At 57.7% G+C, this 16,399-nt stretch overlaps 1 long non-coding RNA gene across 1 annotated transcript in view; it reads right to left on the bottom strand.

Annotated features, from left to right (window-relative positions):
* LOC308056743 overlaps nucleotides 1-16,399 on the bottom strand; it is a 425,870-nt gene that overhangs the window by 286,485 nt on the left and 122,986 nt on the right. The window lies entirely within an intron of this gene.

The raw sequence follows: 16,399 nt of genomic DNA, 5'->3' as shown, positions 1-16,399 counted from the left end.
AGCCCTCTCTCCATCTGCCTTCCAGGGACATCACCGTCTTGCGCGTGGTGCTCGGTGTCACCCAGCTGACTCAGCTGGGCCCTGAGGCTCAGGTGCGCGCCGTCAGGCGGCTGCTGGTTCACCAGCACTACTGGAACGTCACGCAGCGGAATGACATTGCCTTGCTGGAGCTGGACCAGCCTGTCCAGTGCAACAGCTACGTACAGCTTGCCTGTGTGCCCGACGCCTTGCTGAGAGTCTCAGAGCTGACAGCCTGCTACATCAGTGGCTGGGGTGCCAGGAAAGCAAGAGGTGAGTGGCCCAAACGCAGCGGCGGTGCCAGTGCAAGCTTGGCCAGCTTGGGGAAGCAGGATGCGCTTCCTGATGGCAGAGGCGAAAGCCAGAGTCAGGCTGGGGGGGCGTATGCCTCTCTCTTCCAGAGAGGGGCCCGAGCCATTGACCCAGAGCAAGGCAGAAAGGCAAGAGCGGTCCAGCGCCTGTCGGCATGCAAAGCCGAGCCCCGGGGGAGGGCTTCAGCCAGACGGGGGAGGAGAACTGGCAATGAGCTGCTGGGTGTTCATTCCTTTCTGTGCTCTTCACAGCTGGAGGATCGGCATACGCGCTGCAGGAGGCCCAGGTCCACCTCATTGATGCCAGGGTCTGTAACAGCAGCGGCTGGTACAGGGGGGCCATCCACACCCACAACATCTGTGCCGGCTATCCGCAGGGCGGCACCGACACCTGCCAGGTAGGAGCGTGCTACAAGCCAAGCCCCGGCAGCACAGGCAGCCCCGCCACAACCGCCCAAACGTGCGCCATCACGGCCTTTTGCTGGCCACTCACACTCCCATGGCTGGGTCCCCACCGCTGGGGGCCTTACCCGCCCTTCCCCATGGGCAGGCCCTTGCCCAGGGCCTGCCCGCCTTGTCCCACAGGCCTGGCACGCGGCCCAGAAGGCCCACCCGGTGCCCTTGGCAGCCCACAGCTCCACCATCCCAGCCCTCTGACACACCTTCACCACCACCGTGAAGAGCGGTGAGAGCGAGCCCTGCCTTACAGGCCCACCGCCCCCTGCCAGGCAAGCTTCTGCAGAGCTTGGCTGGCCACTGAATGCAGCTCTGGCAGGTGCCGTGAGAGAGAAGGAGCCAGCCACCGGGCTGACGGTGGCCACCCAACAACCCCTTCATCCTCTCTCCTGTGCTGCAGGGGGACAGCGGTGGGCCTCTCGTGTGCCAAGACAAGAGCGCCGACTACTTCTGGCTTGTTGGCGTGACCAGCTGGGGGACGGGCTGTGCGAGAGCAAGGAAGCCCGGAGTCTACACCTCCACCCAGCACTTCTACGACTGGATCCTGGTGCAGATGGGCCTGCGCCCAGCAGTAACCACTACTGCAAGGCCACAGCCAGCCTTCACCTACACCCCCGTTCAGAGGCCAAGGCCAAGGCCAAGGCCAAGGCCAACAGAATCAAGCCGGTTTCCACCCTGCCCGTTTCCAGTCCAGAAGCTGCTGGACTTCTTTACTCGGCTGCAGGAGCTCCTGCAGTACCTAAGGGCGAAATAGCTTGGAGCAGCACCATGAGGAGCATCCAGGGCAGGCTGCAGCGCACGACGACCGTTTCCTGCTGGGGCAATTCCTGCTGATGAAAGGCAGCCTCAGTGACAAAGGCCTGCTCTGTCCTGCCCGCGCTGCTCACAACGGCAGAACTCAGCAGGCTGCCTTCTTGCAATAAAGTGTTTCCCTTGGCATGGCTAACCATGCGCCAGTGCACTGCAGTCTCCTGTGTGAGGCAAGGGCTTCCAGAGCCGGCACCTGCCGAAGGAGGCAGGCTGCCAAGTCGGGCACAAAGGGTCACCGCAAAGGGCTGAAGCTCTGCCTGCTCCGAGAGAAGCATGAGGGAACAGTGGAAGGAAGGCAGGCACGTCATAGGAGGGCTCAGGGCCTTGGGGGTGGCAGTTGGAAGCAGAGAATGCCTTGGGCTGGCTCCTGCTGGCATCCCTGTGGGCTTCTGTACGAGGCGCAAGCCAGCTTGAAAGTGGCCTCTCAGGGCCAGCTGGGCTTCAGGGGAAATCCACGAGCTGGGGCCTTTGCTCATGCCACGGAGTTCCTGGGCTTCCCCAGCCTGCTCTGCTTTCACAGCTGCACCATGTTTCCAAGCCCAAGCCTACGGCTGCAGTGGCTGCAGGGAGCGCCATGAGCTTTGAGTGGGAGCAAAGAGGCTGCTGCTGCTGCTGCTCCCCGGCTGCCTCCTGGCTGTAGTATCTATCGGCCACGCTAGAGGAGCAACCGGAGGCCTGGGGCATACCAGACACCTATGGAGGGGTGCGGCGGGGACTCGAGTGGAATGGTCGAGCCTAGGGGACCGGGCCCCCAGTCCGGTGGGCTTTTTTTGAGGGCTTGAGGCTCTGCAGAGGGGTCTGGGGTGCAAGGAAGGCCTCAGAAGGGGGCCTGAGTGGACTAGAGAGAGCCTAAGGCAGCCTCCGGGTAGGCAGGGGAAAGGGTGCCCAGTGCCAGGTGGCCTCCACAGCCACCAGGGACCTGGGCACAGGCACTGTCACGTGGGGAGGCAGGGAGCGTGGCATGGGCTTGTTGTGCTCATCATCTCCTTGCCCCTTTGCAGTGCCTTGATCTTGCAGCTAGTCCAGGCACTGCCCCCCACCAGCACAGGGACCCTTGCACAGCACTCCAGCTTAAGATCACTGGCACCGGCTGCCCAGAGAGGCCTCTGGAAACATTCCAGCACCACCTGCACAGGATGTTGCGCAACCTGCTCTAGCACAGCCTGCTTTTGCAGGGCGCTGGACTGCATAATCTCCAGAGGTTCCCTCCAACAACGACCATTGTGTGATTCTGGGACTCGCGGCACTTTGGCTGAGGAAGAAGAGGTCAGGACCCTCAGCCCACCCGACACCTGACTGCCTTCCCAGTGCCTGTCCAAGAAACCTGCCAGTCCTCACTAACGGAAGTTGGGCCTGCACACGTGGGCTTGCACATGTGCATGAGCACTGCAGGGCAACAGCCTTCTCTCTCTCTTCCCCGTCCTCTACCGCAGGGCGAGCGCAGACGTTCTGCCAAGGGAGCACCAGTCTGCACAGGCCCCGCTGCTGTCGCTGTCATGCAGCGGCTCTTCTACCCCGGGCTCCCTCTACTGTGTCCCACACCACTGGCCTGGTGTGATGGCAGAGCCAGTGGCACTCCCCTGTTGACGCAGAAGGCTCGCACACAACTGATACGACCAGTGTGATCAAGTTGGTGCCACTTTATTAAGGGATACACAGCAATTTATACTCTACAGATGCTATTAACAGACGCACAGCCATTTATACCCCCAGCTAAAAATACACACTCTACGCAGGCTTTGGTATGGAAAAGGTGATAGGTTAAAACGACTCGTTCACACGTTTCCACCTCCCCTAGGATTGGTCCCAGTGTGGCGCCCACACGCTGCTCCCCCCTTGTGCAGGCATCCGGTTTTTCCTCACCTTTCTGTCCAGCTCTCTTATCTCTCTGCGAGTACACAGTCTCTTTGTCTCTCTTGGCCTTGCATATGTCCTTCACAACACCTGCAGCTTGTTACAGCTGCGGCCTGCTCGGCCTGCTAGTACAACAAACTTACGTGGTCTGCATTGCTCATAATATGTCCGTTGTCTTCAGGCCACTCCACAAATCCCCCTTTTTGTTTTTGAGTGATCCAGACCCCTTTTATCAATCTGTTCGTCATTCTCATAAAGCAATTCCACACGCAGCCCATTATCATTGTAAAGAGATTACAATGGCAAATAACATCGTTATCCCCTGCAGAAACAAGTCTTTTAACCCTCCGGGAATTCCTAAACCCTGTAGCCAGTCCGTTAACCCGTTCTCAACCTTTATGGCCTGTACGTTTTTTCTCAACTCTGTGAGCTGCTTATGAATGGAGTTTGAGCGATCAGTCAAATTCATACAACACGTTCCTTAGCGCTCTTCACTATAGGCTACTCTCTACTGTTCGTGCTGTTTCCTTATCTTCTAGAGGTGAGATCACATTCCTCCTTTCTTTCTGTTGCACCCTAGTTTCTTCTCATACTCCCTCAAAGTTATGAACTCTTTGCTGCAGGATCTCAGCTGCACATCGCCAAAGCAAGGCCACAACTGCACATTATCCCACTGTCTCTGTTCTGTACGATTCTCCAATTACCGGGGGCCCCCTCCCCCTCCCCCCCCCTTTTTTTTTTTTTTTTTGAACAGCTAGTACCAGGTTTTCCATGTTCTGCAGGGCCCTTGCAAACATGACGGCAACCAAGGCAATAGCAAACAAACGATACCGCCAATTGAGTGAATGGATGCCAAAAAGGCTGACATGTTCTCAGGTTTTGATAACATGTTGCTGCAATGGGGCGCCTAAAATCCACGCAGCATGTACCATCCAAATCCTCACAGCCATGTCCTTGAGCCAACAACAAAAAGCCAATACTTGCTCTGTTTTGTATGTAATAGTGGCCAATTTGACTCACGTTCTTAACTGCCTAACAAACAAGGTGACTTAACTCTTGAATGCTTTCCCTGCTGTTACTCCGCATAAGAGAAGAACCACTGCAATACGTTCCCGTCAGTTCCATAAATCAACTACATCATTACCTGCTTCATCCAAAGCTATATTGCCTTTAAGGGCATTATGCTTATCAGCAGGTTCACGTGTTGATTTATGTGGGTGTCATGGTCCCATCATAGCCTCCTACTACAAGAGCATCTACGTAAAGACAACTATCGACATTCAAAGTGCAAACAATATCAGCTCCTTTTGGATTAACATCATACAGAGGTAATCGCTTATCCCCGATATCAAGGCTTTCAGTAAGATTCTTCATTCCCCACATACATTCACTTGTTTGCAACAATGTTGGCAAGTCAGGAAGGGCACACCACGCCAGGATGTGCTCAGTTGCTGTGCTAAGGAGACCCACACATCAGTTGTTGGGTTGACTGGCGGCAGCAGCGCTCCCACGGTCCGGCACGCTAAGCTCAGGCCGCACACAGCCAGCAGGTATCCCATCGCGGACCTTCCTCTGTAGAAACACAAGCATCACCTCTCCCCCAAGTTAACAATCCATGCGGTCCTGACCAATGCCTGGTATGAGGGTCTTTCCCGCGTACTAAGACACCTTGGTGCTTTTGCTGCTTGTCACCAGTTGACACAAAATATCGTACAATGGGAGGCACCGCATGGTCGACAGAGATTTTCAGAAACTTCAAAATATAGCATGCTTTCTCGGAACGTGCCTCTGGGTCATTCCCCTCATTCCCCTTCTCTGTTTTTCAAGCAGGCGTTTAAGAGTATCATTCATGCATTCAACGATGGCTTGGCCCGCAGGGGAATGGGGAATACCAAATTGCTGGGGATCCCCCACCGGCATTGTAATGAGTTACATCTGTTGTAACACCAGCGTTGGAAAGCTTGAAGGCCTCTGCCATTAACTCCAAAACTGGGCACGGGGATACCCTTTGGACAGGCTGGACAGGCTGCAACAATGCTGCGTGCAGCAGCCTGAGAGAGACTCTTTTGGCCAAACTGTTGATACAAGAATCGCCAAATCTGATGATAAAATTGGTGGGCTAACACGACCTGCAGGTGGGCCTCAGGAACAGGCACCGACAGAGCCACAGAAACTGGAGCATCAGCTCCAGCGTTGCCATCGATTGCAGAACCGCGTAGGGAAGTGTGGCCGTAACATGCATAACGTAGAATGGAGAACGGCGTTTCCAAGTCCCTTCCCGAACTACAGTCAAAATTGCCAAAAAGCTTAGCATGGTTGATATGGCCATGGACAGCCATCTCCAACTGGGAAAGGAGGGCTGCCACACAGGCTGAATCAGTCATGAGATTAACAGGGCCTGGGAAATAAAGAAATGCCAAGGCCGCAGCCCGCAACGCCATGACTTGCGATGATCCTTCCTGATGCACAATTTGGGAAGGCCATTGCCCATTTTTTTCCAAGCCACTGCGGCTTTTCCCACTTTTCCAGACCCATCTGTAAATACCGTATCACCTTTGATTGGTCGTCTCCAACTCAGTTGCCGTGGCTGCAAAGTTAGATCTACAGTCATTGTCCAAAGTGGATGAGGTAGATGATGGTACTGAACTTGCCCTTGAAAATTGCCAAGAGCCACTTGAAGGGCAGTAGAGTCTGACAGCGCCCATTCAGCGCCAAATTGTTGTACAGGGGCTATCACAACATGTGGAACACCTCCAGTCCACTCTAAATATCTTTGGGGGATTTTTATCATCAATTCAGTAACAAGTTTGTACCATCAAACCAGCAGATTTCATAGACTGCAAAGGCAAAGTGATCCCAGCTTCTGCCTCCAATCCTGCTTGGAACCCCTCCTATTGCCTCCCCTCCCTACCCTCACCCCCCCGCCCCACCCCCCCTGCCCCACCCCACCCCACCCCACCCCCCGACACCACCACGCCCAGCACCCGGAACCAGGCACTCTGTGACATCAGTCCCACATCCAAGGGAACCCCGGGCAACGGGAATCCTGCGGGCAGTCCGTCGGCAGCCGTACTGGTGGCGACAAGCCCTCGTCCTTGCAGCTGCCACATGTCGCTGGCAGCGATGGATTTTCTGCGTCTCCTCCTTGTCCTGCTGGCCGTGTGCTGTCCTGTGCACGGCACATGGGACAGCTGTGGGTAAGTGGCCCGAGGCTCTGGGAGGGAGCTTGGGCAAGCCTTGTGGGCTTCACTGGAGGGGGCCTGCTTGTCCCCCGTGGCCACCCCCCAGGTTCCTGAAAGCCATGTGGGAGGCTCAGTGCCTTGGCAGCAGCCAGGCCGCCGGCACAACTCGTCTGCGGGCTGAAGCAGAAAGCGGGGCGAGGGGAGCGGGTTTTGGCCCCACGGGTTTCCTCGGCCCTTCTGGCCATGCCTTGTGGGGAGGGAAGACGGCTGGCCTTCAGCCGCAACGGCGCAAGCCATCCAGCAGCACAGTAAGGAGTTTCTGGTTACAGAGGGAGCTGCGGGCTTCGTCCCATGGCTTTTCACTACGGCATGTCACGCGTCGTGGGTGGCACAGATGCCCTGCCAGGGGCCTGGCCCTGGATCGTCAGCATCCAGGCTCTCGTGGAAGGAGGCACGGTGCACATCTGCGGGGGCTCCCTCATCAGCCCACAGTGGGTCCTCACCGCAGCCCACTGCTTCATCGAGGTCAGGTAAGGAGGACCAGGGGTCGGGGCTAGCCCCACAACACTAGCAGGTGCCCTGAGCGCAGCGGCACGTGCTCCTGCCGTCCCGTTGCCCTGCAGCACGCCCAGTGCCTGGGCACTCCGGAGCCCCGCCGAGAGGCTGCTCAGGAGAAGGCTGGGCTCGTGCCACTGCTTCCCAGCAGCCTCCCGCTCGCCACTGCTTGAGCCCAAGGCACGCGAGGGCAGTCGCAGCCTCCCTAGCGCTGCTTGCCTCTCTCCCTCGTCGAGCAGAAGGCAGGGCAAGTGCCGGGCTGCTGCGGCACGTGGCTGCGCTCCCTCTGAGCCCTCTCTCCATCTGCCTTCCAGGGACATCACCGTCTTGCGCGTGGTGCTCGGTGTCACCCAGCTGACTCAGCTGGGCCCTGAGGCTCAGGTGCGCGCCGTCAGGCGGCTGCTGGTTCACCAGCACTACTGGAACGTCACGCAGCGGAATGACATTGCCTTGCTGGAGCTGGACCAGCCTGTCCAGTGCAACAGCTACGTACAGCTTGCCTGTGTGCCCGACGCCTCGCTGAGAGTCTCAGAGCTGACAGCCTGCTACATCAGTGGCTGGGGTGCCAGGAAAGCAAGAGGTGAGTGGCCCAAACGCAGCGGCGGTGCCAGTGCAAGCTTGGCCAGCTTGGGGAAGCAGGATGCGCTTCCTGATGGCAGAGGCGAAAGCCAGAGTCAGGCTGGGGGGGCGTATGCCTCTCTCTTCCAGAGAGGGGCCCGAGCCATTGACCCAGAGCAAGGCAGAAAGGCAAGAGCGGTCCAGCGCCTGTCGGCATGCAAAGCCGAGCCCCGGGGGAGGGCTTCAGCCAGACGGGGGAGGAGAACTGGCAATGAGCTGCTGGGTGTTCATTCCTTTCTGTGCTCTTCACAGCTGGAGGATCGGCATACGCGCTGCAGGAGGCCCAGGTCCACCTCATTGATGCCAGGGTCTGTAACAGCAGCGGCTGGTACAGGGGGGCCATCCACACCCACAACATCTGTGCCGGCTATCCGCAGGGCGGCACTGACACCTGCCAGGTAGGAGCGTGCTACAAGCCAAGCCCCGGCAGCACAGGCAGCCCCGCCACAACCGCCCAAACGTGCGCCATCACGGCCTTTTGCTGGCCACTCACACTCCCATGGCTGGGTCCCCACCGCTGGGGGCCTTACCCGCCCTTCCCCATGGGCAGGCCCTTGCCCAGGGCCTGCCCGCCTTGTCCCACAGGCCTGGCACGCGGCCCAGAAGGCCCACCCGGTGCCCTTGGCAGCCCACAGCTCCACCATCCCAGCCCTCTGACACACCTTCACCACCACCGTGAAGAGCGGTGAGAGCGAGCCCTGCCTTACAGGCCCACCGCCCCCTGCCAGGCAAGCTTCTGCAGAGCTTGGCTGGCCACTGAATGCAGCTCTGGCAGGTGCCGTGAGAGAGAAGGAGCCAGCCACCGGGCTGACGGTGGCCACCCAACAACCCCTTCATCCTCTCTCCTGTGCTGCAGGGGGACAGCGGTGGGCCTCTCGTGTGCCAAGACAAGAGCGCCGACTACTTCTGGCTTGTTGGCGTGACCAGCTGGGGGACGGGCTGTGCGAGAGCAAGGAAGCCCGGAGTCTACACCTCCACCCAGCACTTCTACGACTGGATCCTGGTGCAGATGGGCCTGCGCCCAGCAGTAACCACTACTGCAAGGCCACAGCCCGTCTTCACCTACACCCCCGTTCAGAGGCCAAGGCCAAGGCCAACAGAATCGAGCCGGTTTCCACCCTGCCCGTTTCCAGTCCAGAAGCTGCTGGACTTCTTTACTCGGCTGCAGGAGCTCCTGCAGTACCTAAGGGCGAAATAGCTTGGAGCAGCACCATGAGGAGCATCCAGGGCAGGCTGCAGCGCACGACGACCGTTTCCTGCTGGGGCAATTCCTGCTGATGAAAGGCAGCCTCAGTGACAAAGGCCTGCTCTGTCCTGCCCGCGCTGCTCACAACGGCAGAACTCAGCAGGCTGCCTTCTTGCAATAAAGTGTTTCCCTTGGCATGGCTAACCATGCGCCAGTGCACTGCAGTCTCCTGTGTGAGGCAAGGGCTTCCAGAGCCGGCACCTGCCGAAGGAGGCAGGCTGCCAAGTCGGGCACAAAGGGTCACCGCAAAGGGCTGAAGCTCTGCCTGCTCCGAGAGAAGCATGAGGGAACAGTGGAAGGAAGGCAGGCACGTCATAGGAGGGCTCAGGGCCTTGGGGGTGGCAGTTGGAAGCAGAGAATGCCTTGGGCTGGCTCCTGCTGGCATCCCTGTGGGCTTCTGTACGAGGCGCAAGCCAGCTTGAAAGTGGCCTCTCAGGGCCAGCTGGGCTTCAGGGGAAATCCACGAGCTGGGGCCTTTGCTCATGCCACGGAGTTCCTGGGCTTCCCCAGCCTGCTCTGCTTTCACAGCTGCACCATGTTTCCAAGCCCAAGCCTACGGCTGCAGTGGCTGCAGGGAGCGCCATGAGCTTTGAGTGGGAGCAAAGAGGCTGCTGCTGCTGCTGCTCCCCGGCTGCCTCCTGGCTGTAGTATCTATCGGCCACGCTAGAGGAGCAACCGGAGGCCTGGGGCATACCAGACACCTATGGAGGGGTGCGGCGGGGACTCGAGTGGAATGGTCGAGCCTAGGGGACCGGGCCCCCAGTCCGGTGGGCTTTTTTTGAGGGCTTGAGGCTCTGCAGAGGGGTCTGGGGTGCAAGGAAGGCCTCAGAAGGGGGCCTGAGTGGACTAGAGAGAGCCTAAGGCAGCCTCCGGGTAGGCAGGGGAAAGGGTGCCCAGTGCCAGGTGGCCTCCACAGCCACCAGGGACCTGGGCACAGGCACTGTCACGTGGGGAGGCAGGGAGCGTGGCATGGGCTTGTTGTGCTCATCATCTCCTTGCCCCTTTGCAGTGCCTTGATCTTGCAGCTAGTCCAGGCACTGCCCCCCACCAGCACAGGGACCCTTGCACAGCACTCCAGCTTAAGATCACTGGCACCGGCTGCCCAGAGAGGCCTCTGGAAACATTCCAGCACCACCTGCACAGGATGTTGCGCAACCTGCTCTAGCACAGCCTGCTTTTGCAGGGCGCTGGACTGCATAATCTCCAGAGGTTCCCTCCAACAACGACCATTGTGTGATTCTGGGACTCGCGGCACTTTGGCTGAGGAAGAAGAGGTCAGGACCCTCAGCCCACCCGACACCTGACTGCCTTCCCAGTGCCTGTCCAAGAAACCTGCCAGTCCTCACTAACGGAAGTTGGGCCTGCACACGTGGGCTTGCACATGTGCATGAGCACTGCAGGGCAACAGCCTTCTCTCTCTCTTCCCCGTCCTCTACCGCAGGGCGAGCGCAGACGTTCTGCCAAGGGAGCACCAGTCTGCACAGGCCCCGCTGCTGTCGCTGTCATGCAGCGGCTCTTCTACCCCGGGCTCCCTCTACTGTGTCCCACACCACTGGCCTGGTGTGATGGCAGAGCCAGTGGCACTCCCCTGTTGACGCAGAAGGCTCGCACACAACTGATACGACCAGTGTGATCAAGTTGGTGCCACTTTATTAAGGGATACACAGCAATTTATACTCTACAGATGCTATTAACAGACGCACAGCCATTTATCCCGCCAGCTAAAAATACACACTCTACGCAGGCTTTGGTATGGAAAAGGTGATAGGTTAAAACGACTCGTTCACACGCTTCCACCTCCCCTAGGATTGGTCCCAGTGTGGTGCCCACACGCTGCTCCCCCCTTGTGCAGGCATCCGGTTTTTCCTCACCTTTCTGTCCAGCTCTCTTATCTCTCTGCGAGTACACAGTCTCTTTGTCTCTCTTGGCCTTGCATATGTCCTTCACAACACCTGCAGCTTGTTACAGCTGCGGCCTGCTCGGCCTGCTAGTACAACAAACTTACGTGGTCTGCATTGCTCATAATATGTCCGTTGTCTTCAGGCCACTCCACAAATCCCCCTTTTTGTTTTTGAGTGATCCAGACCCCTTTTATCAATCTGTTCGTCATTCTCATAAAGCAATTCCACACGCAGCCCATTATCATTGTAAAGAGATTACAATGGCAAATAACATCGTTATCCCCTGCAGAAACAAGTCTTTTAACCCTCCGGGAATTCCTAAACCCTGTAGCCAGTCCGTTAACCCGTTCTCAACCTTTATGGCCTGTACGTTTTTTCTCAACTCTGTGAGCTGCTTATGAATGGAGTTTGAGCGATCAGTCAAATTCATACAACACGTTCCTTAGCGCTCTTCACTATAGGCTACTCTCTACTGTTCGTGCTGTTTCCTTATCTTCTAGAGGTGAGATCACATTCCTCCTTTCTTTCTGTTGCACCCTAGTTTCTTCTCATACTCCCTCAAAGTTATGAACTCTTTGCTGCAGGATCTCAGCTGCACATCGCCAAAGCAAGGCCACAACTGCACATTATCCCACTGTCTCTGTTCTGTACGATTCTCCAATTACCGGGGGCCCCCTCCCCCTCCCCCCCCCTTTTTTTTTTTTTTTTTGAACAGCTAGTACCAGGTTTTCCATGTTCTGCAGGGCCCTTGCAAACATGACGGCAACCAAGGCAATAGCAAACAAACGATACCGCCAATTGAGTGAATGGATGCCAAAAAGGCTGACATGTTCTCAGGTTTTGATAACATGTTGCTGCAATGGGGCGCCTAAAATCCACGCAGCATGTACCATCCAAATCCTCACAGCCATGTCCTTGAGCCAACAACAAAAAGCCAATACTTGCTCTGTTTTGTATGTAATAGTGGCCAATTTGACTCACGTTCTTAACTGCCTAACAAACAAGGTGACTTAACTCTTGAATGCTTTCCCTGCTGTTACTCCGCATAAGAGAAGAACCACTGCAATATGTTCCCGTCAGTTCCATAAATCAACTACATCATTACCTGCTTCATCCAAAGCTATATTGCCTTTAAGGGCATTATGCTTATCAGCAGGTTCACGTGTTGATTTATGTGGGTGTCATGGTCCCATCATAGCCTCCTACTACAAGAGCATCTACGTAAAGACAACTATCGACATTCAAAGTGCAAACAATATCAGCTCCTTTTGGATTAACATCATACAGAGGTAATCGCTTATCCCCGATATCAAGGCTTTCAGTAAGATTCTTCATTCCCCACATACATTCACTTGTTTGCAACAATGTTGGCAAGTCAGGAAGGGCACACCACGCCAGGATGTGCTCAGTTGCTGTGCTAAGGAGACCCACACATCAGTTGTTGGGTTGACTGGCGGCAGCAGCGCTCCCACGGTCCGGCACGCTAAGCTCAGGCCGCACACAGCCAGCAGGTATCCCATCGCGGACCTTCCTCTGTAGAAACACAAGCATCACCTCTCCCCCAAGTTAACAATCCATGCGGTCCTGACCAATGCCTGGTATGAGGGTCTTTCCCGCGTACTAAGACACCTTGGTGCTTTTGCTGCTTGTCACCAGTTGACACAAAATATCGTACAATGGGAGGCACCGCATGGTCGACAGAGATTTTCAAAAACTTCAAAATATAGCATGCTTTCTCGGAACGTGCCTCTGGGTCATTCCCCTCATTCCCCTTCTCTGTTTTTCAAGCAGGCGTTTAAGAGTATCATTCATGCATTCAACGATGGCTTGGCCCGCAGGGGAATGGGGAATACCAAATTGCTGGGGATCCCCCACCGGCATTGTAATGAGTTCCATCTGTTGTAACACCAGCGTTGGAAAGCTTGAAGGCCTCTGCCATTAACTCCAAAACTGGGCACGGGGATACCCTTTGGACAGGCTGGACAGGCTGCAACAATGCTGCGTGCAGCAGCCTGAGAGAGACTCTTTTGGCCAAACTGTTGATACAAGAATCGCCAAATCTGATGATAAAATTGGTGGGCTAACACGACCTGCAGGTGGGCCTCAGGAACAGGCACCGACAGAGCCACAGAAACTGGAGCATCAGCTCCAGCGTTGCCATCGATTGCAGAACCGCGTAGGGAAGTGTGGCCGTAACATGCATAACGTAGAATGGAGAACGGCGTTTCCAAGTCCCTTCCCGAACTACAGTCAAAATTGCCAAAAAGCTTAGCATGGTTGATATGGCCATGGACAGCCATCTCCAACTGGGAAAGGAGGGCTGCCACACAGGCTGAATCAGTCATGAGATTAACAGGGCCTGGGAAATAAAGAAATGCCAAGGCCGCAGCCCGCAACGCCATGACTTGCGATGATCCTTCCTGATGCACAATTTGGGAAGGCCATTGCCCATTTTTTTCCAAGCCACTGCGGCTTTTCCCACTTTTCCAGACCCATCTGTAAATACCGTATCACCTTTGATTGGTCGTCTCCAACTCAGTTGCCGTGGCTGCAAAGTTAGATCTACAGTCATTGTCCAAAGTGGATGAGGTAGATGATGGTACTGAACTTGCCCTTGAAAATTGCCAAGAGCCACTTGAAGGGCAGTAGAGTCTGACAGCGCCCATTCAGCGCCAAATTGTTGTACAGGGGCTATCACAACATGTGGAACACCTCCAGTCCACTCTAAATATCTTTGGGGGATTTTTATCATCAATTCAGTAACAAGTTTGTACCATCAAACCAGCAGATTTCATAGACTGCAAAGGCAAAGTGATCCCAGCTTCTGCCTCCAATCCTGCTTGGAACCCCTCCTATTGCCTCCCCTCCCTACCCTCACCCCCCCGCCCCACCCCCCCTGCCCCACCCCACCCCACCCCACCCCCCGACACCACCACGCCCAGCACCCGGAACCAGGCACTCTGTGACATCAGTCCCACGTCCAAGGGAACCCCGGGCAACGGGAATCCTGCGGGCAGTCCGTCGGCAGCCGTACTGGTGGCGACAAGCCCTCGTCCTTGCAGCTGCCACATGTCGCTGGCAGCGATGGATTTTCTGCGTCTCCTCCTTGTCCTGCTGGCCGTGTGCTGTCCTGTGCACGGCACATGGGACAGCTGTGGGTAAGTGGCCCGAGGCTCTGGGAGGGAGCTTGGGCAAGCCTTGTGGGCTTCACTGGAGGGGGCCTGCTTGTCCCCCGTGGCCACCCCCCAGGTTCCTGAAAGCCATGTGGGAGGCTCAGTGCCTTGGCAGCAGCCAGGCCGCCGGCACAACTCGTCTGCGGGCTGAAGCAGAAAGCGGGGCGAGGGGAGCGGGTTTTGGCCCCACGGGTTTCCTCGGCCCTTCTGGCCATGCCTTGTGGGGAGGGAAGACGGCTGGCCTTCAGCCGCAACGGCGCAAGCCATCCAGCAGCACAGTAAGGAGTTTCTGGTTACAGAGGGAGCTGCGGGCTTCGTCCCATGGCTTTTCACTACGGCATGTCACGCGTCGTGGGTGGCACAGATGCCCTGCCAGGGGCCTGGCCCTGGATCGTCAGCATCCAGGCTCTCGTGGAAGGAGGCACGGTGCACATCTGCGGGGGCTCCCTCATCAGCCCACAGTGGGTCCTCACCGCAGCCCACTGCTTCATCGAGGTCAGGTAAGGAGGACCAGGGGTCGGGGCTAGCCCCACAACACTAGCAGGTGCCCTGAGCGCAGCGGCACGTGCTCCTGCCGTCCCGTTGCCCTGCAGCACGCCCAGTGCCTGGGCACTCCGGAGCCCCGCCGAGAGGCTGCTCAGGAGAAGGCTGGGCTCGTGCCACTGCTTCCCAGCAGCCTCCCGCTCGCCACTGCTTGAGCCCAAGGCACGCGAGGGCAGTCGCAGCCTCCCTAGCGCTGCTTGCCTCTCTCCCTCGTCGAGCAGAAGGCAGGGCAAGTGCCGGGCTGCTGCGGCACGTGGCTGCGCTCCCTCTGAGCCCTCTCTCCATCTGCCTTCCAGGGACATCACCGTCTTGCGCGTGGTGCTCGGTGTCACCCAGCTGACTCAGCTGGGCCCTGAGGCTCAGGTGCGCGCCGTCAGGCGGCTGCTGGTTCACCAGCACTACTGGAACGTCACGCAGCGGAATGACATTGCCTTGCTGGAGCTGGACCAACCTGTCCAGTGCAACAGCTACGTACAGCTTGCCTGTGTGCCCGACGCCTCGCTGAGAGTCTCAGAGCTGACAGCCTGCTACATCAGTGGCTGGGGTGCCAGGAAAGCAAGAGGTGAGTGGCCCAAACGCAGCGGCGGTGCCAGTGCAAGCTTGGCCAGCTTGGGGAAGCAGGATGCGCTTCCTGATGGCAGAGGCGAAAGCCAGAGTCAGGCTGGGGGGGCGTATGCCTCTCTCTTCCAGAGAGGGGCCCGAGCCATTGACCCAGAGCAAGGCAGAAAGGCAAGAGCGGTCCTGTCGGCATGCAAAGCCGAGCCCCGGGGGAGGGCTTCAGCCAGACGGGGGAGGAGAACTGGCAATGAGCTGCTGGGTGTTCATTCCTTTCTGTGCTCTTCACAGCTGGAGGATCGGCATACGCGCTGCAGGAGGCCCAGGTCCACCTCATTGATGCCAGGGTCTGTAACAGCAGCGGCTGGTACAGGGGGGCCATCCACACCCACAACATCTGTGCCGGCTATCCGCAGGGCGGCACCGACACCTGCCAGGTAGGAGCGTGCTACAAGCCAAGCCCCGGCAGCACAGGCAGCCCCGCCACAACCGCCCAAACGTGCGCCATCACGGCCTTTTGCTGGCCACTCACACTCCCATGGCTGGGTCCCCACCGCTGGGGGCCTTACCCGCCCTTCCCCATGGGCAGGCCCTTGCCCAGGGCCTGCCCGCCTTGTCCCACAGGCCTGGCACGCGGCCCAGAAGGCCCACCCGGTGCCCTTGGCAGCCCACAGCTCCACCATCCCAGCCCTCTGACACACCTTCACCACCACCGTGAAGAGCGGTGAGAGCGAGCCCTGCCTTACAGGCCCACCGCCCCCTGCCAGGCAAGCTTCTGCAGAGCTTGGCTGGCCACTGAATGCAGCTCTGGCAGGTGCCGTGAGAGAGAAGGAGCCAGCCACCGGGCTGACGGTGGCCACCCAACAACCCCTTCATCCTCTCTCCTGTGCTGCAGGGGGACAGCGGTGGGCCTCTCGTGTGCCAAGACAAGAGCGCCGACTACTTCTGGCTTGTTGGCGTGACCAGCTGGGGGACGGGCTGTGCGAGAGCAAGGAAGCCCGGAGTCTACACCTCCACCCAGCACTTCTACGACTGGATCCTGGTGCAGATGGGCCTGCGCCCAGCAGTAACCACTACTGCAAGGCCACAGCCCGTCTTCACCTACACCCCCGTTCAGAGGCCAAGGCCAAGGCCAACAGAATCGAGCCGGTTTCCACCCTGCCCGTTTCCAGTCCAG

The sequence above is a fragment of the Falco punctatus genome (assembly GCF_963210335.1).
Source record: "Falco punctatus genome assembly, chromosome: Z".
Lineage (NCBI taxonomy): Eukaryota > Metazoa > Chordata > Aves > Falconiformes > Falconidae > Falco > Falco punctatus.
The sequence above is the reverse complement of the archived record's forward strand: the minus strand, read 5'-3'. Positions and strand labels throughout refer to the sequence as shown.